The sequence below is a fragment of the Manduca sexta genome, chromosome 11, assembly GCF_014839805.1.
Source record: "Manduca sexta isolate Smith_Timp_Sample1 chromosome 11, JHU_Msex_v1.0, whole genome shotgun sequence".
NCBI classification, from domain to species: domain Eukaryota; kingdom Metazoa; phylum Arthropoda; class Insecta; order Lepidoptera; family Sphingidae; genus Manduca; species Manduca sexta.
Genome location: NC_051125.1, coordinates 5,117,799 through 5,127,127, shown reverse-complemented (window position 1 = coordinate 5,127,127; position 9,329 = coordinate 5,117,799).

Here is a 9,329-nt window from a genome sequence, read left to right as displayed (position 1 = left end):
AATACCTTATAAGGTTCTTGAACTGAGGTGTACATTTCGCGCCTCTCGCCAGCTTGTTGAATGTTGTTTTTTATCATAACCTAACAAATTCACTTTTTTCTCGGCTATCAAACTTTCACAGTTGAAACTATTATAAGGAATCATATTCTTTATATTTTAATGTTTTAAATAACTTAAAAACACGTAATAAACACAAAAACTGTATTGCTGGCTCAATCAAAACAAACAACTAGTGTTGACAGTTATTAATCGCAAATCTTACTCAAAATTTTTACTAAAATTATACGAAAGTTCTATTTAAATACATACAATATGTACATAAAAATAATTATAATTATTATGTAAAAGAATTACGTTAATTCTAAAATCATAAAGTATACATGAAAATTAAAAAATATTTATTCAAATAAGGAATATTATGCAAAATGAATGTTTAATATTAGAAGCAAGTTCAAAGACTTGGCAACACCGTTTTTAAAGCATGGCTTTATTTGTAGTACTGATTGCTATAGAAACCTACTATATACGTGTGTGGTAGCATTTTATTCGTATTCGATCTACAAGTGTGAAAGAAAAAGAAATACCGAGGCAAAAAACTTCGTAGAAGCCCACGAGAGAGTGATGGAATATATTTTTTGCACGTGTTTTATATCAAAAATGAAATGTGTCTGCAGTTCTTCCATAGAAGCCTGGCTTCTATGGAAGAACTGCCACTGCGGGTAGGTAATTAACTTATTTATTCAAGTATAAGTATTAAATAAGATTTCAAAAGAAAGATTACAAGTTATTAGTATGAAAATCAATTTAGTGCATGACATCATTTGAGTTAGTACCACTAGATCGTTTTAAAGACACACTCAAGTATTTTAGTCACAGCTGGTTGGGAACGATTCTGTCGGCTTGAATGCATTTTTATGGTTTAATTCACTGGTGTTTAGAAAATATGTGATGTTTTATTATTTTTATGGTTATATAATAGGAATTCATATGTCAAATGTAACATTCACAAAGATCTTTCTGTCATAGTAAAAAGTTTATGGGCGAAGTAAATATATTAATAAACATTGATGATAAATTATTGATATAGGTAGATATCAAAAAGCATTTTTTAAAGTAATGACTATTGAAAGATTATGGCCTAAATGTGGAAAAAAACAGTCAAATATAAAAATATAACCTCTACATTCACGTTGTTTAAAATTCATACAACAGATATCTCTGTCGGATCTATTTCATCGCAAGTTTGACAACACATCCTGCAGATTCTAAACCATAAATCAGTTTGATTTGGCAATGCCATTATGGATATTAAAATATGCGCTCCCCGTTTCGGGAGGCGCGTGGATTGGCGCCACATTTGATTTAGAATTGTAACTTCCGCTCGGATCGGGCCATGAATTAAGGATATTATCTATTTGGGAAGGCGGCTCATTCTCTCTGAATATTGTCTATAAATCATATTATTAACTTGACGAGATTTTGGTGCTTCAGGGTTTAGTTGTATTGTTTATTCGTTTACATTAATTACTATTTCTATTTTACTTTTAATGGTTATTAATGGTGTACTGCATATTATGGTGGATGAAATTGAGATAAAGTGTGTATAGATCAGTTTCAAATTGATTTCACAATGGTTTTAACACATAGATACTGAACTTTATATTAAAAGCCGTTTAAAACGTATCAACACTAACAAAACCGTATAAGTGCAACTCGCAAATCCTGTTGGACTTGTTAAAAATTCATCAGTTTGTATTGTTTTAGTTATTCACTCACAATCCTGTGCGTCCGATGAATAAATCATCGCAACAGCACGCCGGCGAATAGATGCGCATAATGTGTACGAATGTGTTTCCAATTTAAAACAAATTGTAATTTGGTTTTATCGTTTGCTGATCGTCGAGCACTTACGGCATACCGACGTTTTTACCTGAAAGTATTTCGTTGTTTCGTTCCATGATACTGGATGGTCAATTCAAACCCTGTTCGTCTAAGATCAGGTTTATGATAGATTCATGTAAATATGGCTATTGACAAATTATTTTGAAAATAAAATGTCTCAGTGGCGAGTGGTGAAATTTTCCATAAAGAAACCCGACAGAACATATAGGTACTATTATACATGAATGCAGTCTACAAATCGTTCTAATGATATTTAGATTCTACATAAAGGGAAGCCGGTAAGAATAGGGTTATATGGACCCTTCACCACTATAACTCCTACCTATGCTTTGCTAATGCCAACTTCACATTAATATAGGAGAAATCAAAATCGTCCTTCATATTGTAAATTCTGTCCATGGCCGATAACGTCAGGTCGTGATAAAATTGCTTCATTGCATGAATATTTTCTAATCAATGAATCACGAATCATGCGTAACGTTGTTTCAGAGAAGTCAAGGAGATAAATAGGACGACTCTTGGTCCCAGATTGGAACAAATATTTGTGCAAACAATAAGCGTTAACCTCGTAATAAATATTTCTACATTAAAGCGTTTTGTTTGTACAAAGAATTCGGTTTTAGGCCAATTACATAATCAGTGAGATTACGAATATATTTCAAGGTTCTATGCTGGTAACCAAGGTATAGGTATAATTATATAGGAGTGGCGTGTATGTAAACTGAAGTACATACATAATTATTTATAATCTATGTCCGATCAGAAAAACAAACTTGCTCATTGTTTACCATACAAATTCCTGTATATAATTTATTAAGTATATTTTACCTACATAAATGTATCCACTGAATATTCGAATTACACTATAACCCGGCCAAATAAATTGAACATCAGGTGTTCTCCAATTACAACGGAGCGACGTAAATATTTAAATCGACAGCGTAACACCATACAGGGCGGGTACCTACCGTCTGATGCACGCTCGGTCCATTTCCATAAAAGCCTCTTCAATCTCGCAAAACGCTTCGGGAATTTCAATCCACGCTTAGCGTTTTTGCTCGTACATTTTTTTAAAAGTGGTACATTAATTGATATTTACTTTTTTTTTGTTTTCCGACGGTATATTTTAAAATGGATGAGAATAAGTTAATTTTATCTGCGTAACGACTAATCAATGAATTTGATTTAATATTTATACGGTTTTTAATACTTATTTAATATAAAATTGATAACCAGGTATCAAATAAATTAACCGATGCTCGTATCCTTGTCAAAAAATAAATGAAAAAAAAAATAACGTGCCGGATTTAAATAGACCAGTCTTCGAAAGGATAAGTATTTTATCGATCTTGGCATTTTTATAACGTCTTTAAAACTTAGATCTCATAAAAATGTCCTGAATATCAATAAATACGACTATCTAAAAACCGGTTCCAAATATAGGCAATCCTGTGGACACGATTATATAAACAGCCAGTAAAAGTGTCACCGAAGTTAAGCGTAGTTCTCACTGGCGCCTTTACGATCACTAAAACAGATTTATCGTGAACGTAAATATTATTCAGATTGTGAACGTCCTACGGGCCACTACGTGACGTTTTGATAGCGAAATATAATAAAAAATAAGCATTAATGTCTTTCTAGTTTTATAAAATCCGGCCCGTCAGTGTTTTTTATGTTAAAGAGAAATCAAAACATAGAAAAATAGCTAGGTGAAATAAATACTTACCCCCTTATTCATAGACGTTTTTTATCTAACGACCGAGTAAGGCTGTGATAACAAGTCTGTTTCTCAGTGCTGACGGCATGGCAGTCTCCGCAGTGCGTAGACGTAGGGCCGTTGTGATTGGCTTATATGGAAATATAACAATAATAACCAATCACAATGGTTACAATAATAACCAAACCAATGACTTTTAATAAATTGCTAATTCCAGTATTCCTAATTCCTTATTGTGAGGCATAGACTTGAGACGCAGACTAGCTCGAAACGCATTTTTTGATAACCAACATCTACAATAATATAGTAAGTAAATCGAAATGAGCGAGACTTTGTTTTCACTTAAGTAATACATTATCTATTTAAAGCTAAACAAATCGCTATTACAAAGCTTGGTTATGGATATTTAATATTCTTTTCAAAGACAATTACAAATTTTCTATCAATTGATTGCTTGCACTTAAAATTATGGAATATGCATTACAAGACATCGCAATAAATGAAACTTGAACTTGCCGCTTCGTTAATTTGTATATGTAGACAGAACGTCTGCAGCGCCATTACTATTATTAAAATGTCTATTGTGTTAGCTCATGCATTCATAATAATAACTAAAACGTGACAAACAATGAATGAAAGTAAAGGAACTGCCACCGACGGACCGTATTTGATTGCGGATGTATGTAAATATATAACAATGTTGGTACTTATAGGTCTTTGGTATTGGAACATTTTAAATCAAAATTTAAGGTAAGATGTGCATATTGTATGAAATATAGAGTGATTAGACAGAGGAATATTTATGTATAATTATGTAGTTTCACATTCATGGGAAAGCCTATTTTTAGCAGTGGACATCCTGCGGCTGATGGTGATGATGATGATGATGATGATATAGTTTCACGTAATAATTTAGGTAAGCACGTCAGTGGGTCATTTTAGTGGAACACTCTTTGCGATAATTTGGTTTTGCTATAAACTAGGCAAATGATTTTAAATGAGAGTATCCTATTTTAATTATTTCGATTGATATCATGAAATAAGCGCTTTTTTAGTTTATCTACAGATTAGAATATTTTTGGTATACACGGTAATTTACAAATTACGTTTTTAAATGAAGCTACATATTCATTACTATCTCTTTTAACATTATGCTAAAAATCACGGTTTCAGTTTTCTGATTTTTTTATTATTTTGTAATTTAGTCCCATATGGTGTGTGTAAGTAAGTGTATTTCAGACTAAAAGCATGATGTTGCTGCTGCGACAAATTCTCTTCCTTTAATTATAGTGTTTATANGGATATATATATTTTCGAAACTTCTTACACTTTTTATTTTACATCTATGGTTAAAATAACTTATGGTAAAGTGGTATCAAAAATACAAGTATAGGTAGGCTTCATTTGTTAATGCAATGTTCAAATGACCCTAATATCTTCATGTTTACGCCGGCTCTATTATTCCATGCCATTAATGAATTCCCTACACACCACTCCAGACAAACCTTTATACTGCACAACATTTCCGAACTTTTCAAATAACCTATTCTTTCATTTTCTCTTCGTACCGTCCCACGTTACCTGCTTCCGTTTTCGTATGAGAAACACAAACAAAGTGATACTTAAACAAACCTAATCAAGTGTCGATATTGAGATCGTGCGGCAGTGTGCACGCGCCGCAACAGTTCAACGACCCCGAATGCGGGCTCAGAATTTGAGAATCGTTGAGGACGTTAATTGAAGTTTCCTTCAAGACGAATGTTGAATGTGGGATTTTAATATTAGCAATAGCTGTATAAATTGTGAGAGGTTTGATATATTTATGTTTAGATATAAATACAAATAAATTATCATTTCCCAATTGCTTTACAGGTGCATTCGTATTATGTATCGGGATATTTCTGTGATCAAAAAAGTTTGATACCTTTTCTTAGCATTAATAATAAGAAAAATAAATAATTCAAGAGCAAATTTTTCATCAAATAAATTATACCTTGACTGAATATTAAAGTGCATCAAATTGACAACTTTATTCTTACATCTATAATTTTTTATTCGTTTGTGTAATACTATATCCTACAAATAAATGTTATGTGATGATTAAAATCAGCCCTAATGGATTTTAATAAAGCACGTACAAAAATCAATGTGTTAGGCACAAAATATACTTATTTATTTTTCATAACACTTGAATATATTCAAATATACTAACATATAATAGTATATAATAGTATACTAACAATACAAAATAATTAAACAGCCTTATTTATAAATAAATAAATTCGTTAAACAATACCTTAAACTTCAATTATAACTCAACACTAAAGAGCATAGACAGAACAGAGAACATCTCTATCTCGCAAATAGAAAACTCGTAAGATTTGTTTGAAAGGTACACATGCCTGTATACGAGATTACTTAGCCTTCGCAGTATTCTATTTTAAATGTTTATCGGAATACATTTTGTAATACCAAAGGACTTGGTCCCGTTAGTTTCCATACTGCAAACGTTTTAAATATAAGTCGTAAAACTTTACGACCATTTGAAAGACATTTCCTCAAATAAATAAGTGGAGCGACAAATTGTAGACACTTCGGTGTTTACTTATTCGTCTAAATTTTAATAGTTCCCTTTAGATTTATTTTATTGATATAGCTATAAATTAATATAAGAGTTAAGTTGCGTAACATTCTAACATTATAAATACAATAATCGTGGGGTTTCCCGCACAGATGAAATAAGTAAACAGTAGAATCCGCATAATTTTTCTAATACGCAACCAGACTTAACTACAAGTACGTACAAATTACCTTCATCAATCGTCAGAAGCATTCGAATTGGACATCTCGATTAGTTAGAAGCTAGAATCGATTACACGAGCCGAGTACGTAACGATAAGCTTCGATGCCCTGCAATTGAGACGCTTTAGGAGCAAATCTTCGGCTATTTTACGCATGGGCGCAACTCTGTCACGCCCTGTTGCGTAGTTTCGTCATTGTGCCTTTGTGAAATTCGCGGAAAGTTGTACCAAATAATTGTTTACTTTGACCGACCTTCTTATTTGAATGAATTGTGAGGACAGGAAAAATAAAGTTTTTTTTTGGTAATGGGCCATTTGAATAATGTCTTAATTATTTTAGGTGAAGATTTGTTTTTACCGAAGTGTAGTGTATTTTTATTAATATAAATATATGATTATTCAATAAAACAATTTATATGGTTTTAACGTTAATATAACGTAATAATATTACAGATTTCCTTCTCGAATTACTTTTGAATGTATTTTAAATACGAATATTCTGATTTTGCACTTTTGAATATGAGTTCATTCCACGGTGCTCGGCACGCTTTTGATTTCAGTCAAAAGTATCGTGCAACCGGAATATTTTTTAAATTTTAATTCCGCTCTTAATTAAGTTCAATACTTTGCTGGTAACTAACCAGCTGAACCGGAAAGCTAGCGTATTTCGACCGAGTGACGCGTTGTGCTGTCACTGCACCACGGATGTTTAACTACGCGTGTATACCAGCACCTGGGCGATAAACGATGCAGTCCGTACGTCACGTGGGTCCCTGATTGAATATCAGTGCTGCAGTATCAGTCATCCTGGTACTGCAGCAAGGAGTTGAATGAGGATTCCCATTGTTGGCACAATGGATATAATTACGTTAAATTTCTTTATATATTTTGTTTCTCATTCCTTTTATTATACATGTTATACTGATAACAGTATAACAATAATGTCTCAATAATAAATCTTTCTTTCTAAGTATATTTAAAAAATCTAAATTTACATATTATTTCTTTTTAATTGATTGCCTACAGAGGAATGTAGCGTGAGTCCTGAATTTTAAATCTTTACTTGTGATTTAATTATTTCGTTTAAAGTGTTTAATTTGTAATTTAATAAACTTTTTTGTTTCATATCGAAAACATGATATTTCTATATTGTTTTCAAAATGAATCTAATAAGTAACTTGCGATAAAGGTGACCAACACATTGAAATTTTATTCGGGAAAAATAACAATACGTAGGTAAATATATTTAAATGTACTTTGATTTGGTTACATACTGCGCATTTTAATAAATATTATGTATCTATTAACATGATATCATTGTATTTATCGCTATTGGGTGTTATTGAAGCAAATAGAAATATAATTTTATAAAGATTATTACTAATATTTTGTTATTACCAGCGTTGTTATTTAAATGGCAAGTAACGTTGTTGATATACGAAACATAGGTTACGTTATGATATATTACAAAAATGACTAGTTTTACATTGTTCTTTTGAACATGGATTATTTATACTTGTATTATCGATTAATTATATTTACATTTTACTATGTGCCTACATATCGAAACAGCAAATTGATTGAACCGATTATATATTTAAAAGGAACTATGGAACAGGAAATCAATAACATTATAAAAATATAATTTCAGGGTACTTTTTTTAGAACAAATATTTTTAAATTATTTTTCCTTCAGACCCCAATTGCATAACATAATACGGCTATATAGTTTTGAAGTACTATGATCCATATATTAGATCATAATATTAAGATCATAGTACTTCAGTGAATTATGACTTCGATGAGTGAATGATGAATCTTATTCCTTTGTTCCATAAATTTTGCTTAAAACAGTCTTCATCTGACCTTAATTCCTCTTTCTTTATTCAATTAATAAAATTTCACCTGATATTGTAAACATGACAAAAACCCGTATCATTTTGTTTTCGTCTGCACATATTCGCGCAAACACTCGCGCGGCGCCAATCATCGTGAGTATGCCAATTATTTTGCCTCTCGTTGTACCTTCAACGGGATGCTTTACCACGTCGCACTTAACCATTTTGGTCCTACGTTGATGTGTTGTACAGTATATATACACAGCATATTTTATGATTTAACAATAGCACCATAAAAAGCGTATCTTGTTCATGAATATTGAATGGTTTAGCGTGTTTATGATTCCCGAGAGCTAAATGATAAGTTTGTATTTTTTTTTATTTATTACACACAAAACAGGTTATAATCGTGTACAAAATAGCTTAAAGTTTTTAACATAACTATTGCCCATAATTTATTATCACGATCTATTATAGCGCCTAATTCCTGTTTCCCAATAACCTTTAAGTACCCTGTCCTTTAACAACATAATATGGTAGGTTTCTTTTAACCTGCGTAGTTAAAATATCTAGACGTGTCAATAAATTAACGCCAATGACCTAATTCCTACCTCTAAAAGATCAAATGCCCTTAATCCCGAGCACTTAATAGACAACGTGACGACTTCCTTGATGAAATTACTTCGACCGCATCATTGGCTACAAAGTTACTTGTTAAGAGCTAGTCCCGGGGGATCGCTCGGAGTACCTGGCGAACTCAAATTACCCCGCTTAAGTAGCACAAAGTAGATACATCAAAGACGCCTAATTCCTATTTATATGCTACAAATTGCCACCGCTCACGCTCGATTCTTTATTGCGCATCATTCTCTTTACGAACCTTTTGACTTTTATGGCTTTATAGTTCACAATTTGCTTGTTTTCCTTTAAAGTTTATGTTATGATGTTAACGTTGGACGAGCGTCTCCCATCTGCGACTTGTCCGACATTTTCTATTGTTTTGTTTATTTTGCCAAAGTCTTTGATGTTAGTAGCAGAATTGTGTTTACTTATAAAAATTTATTTTAA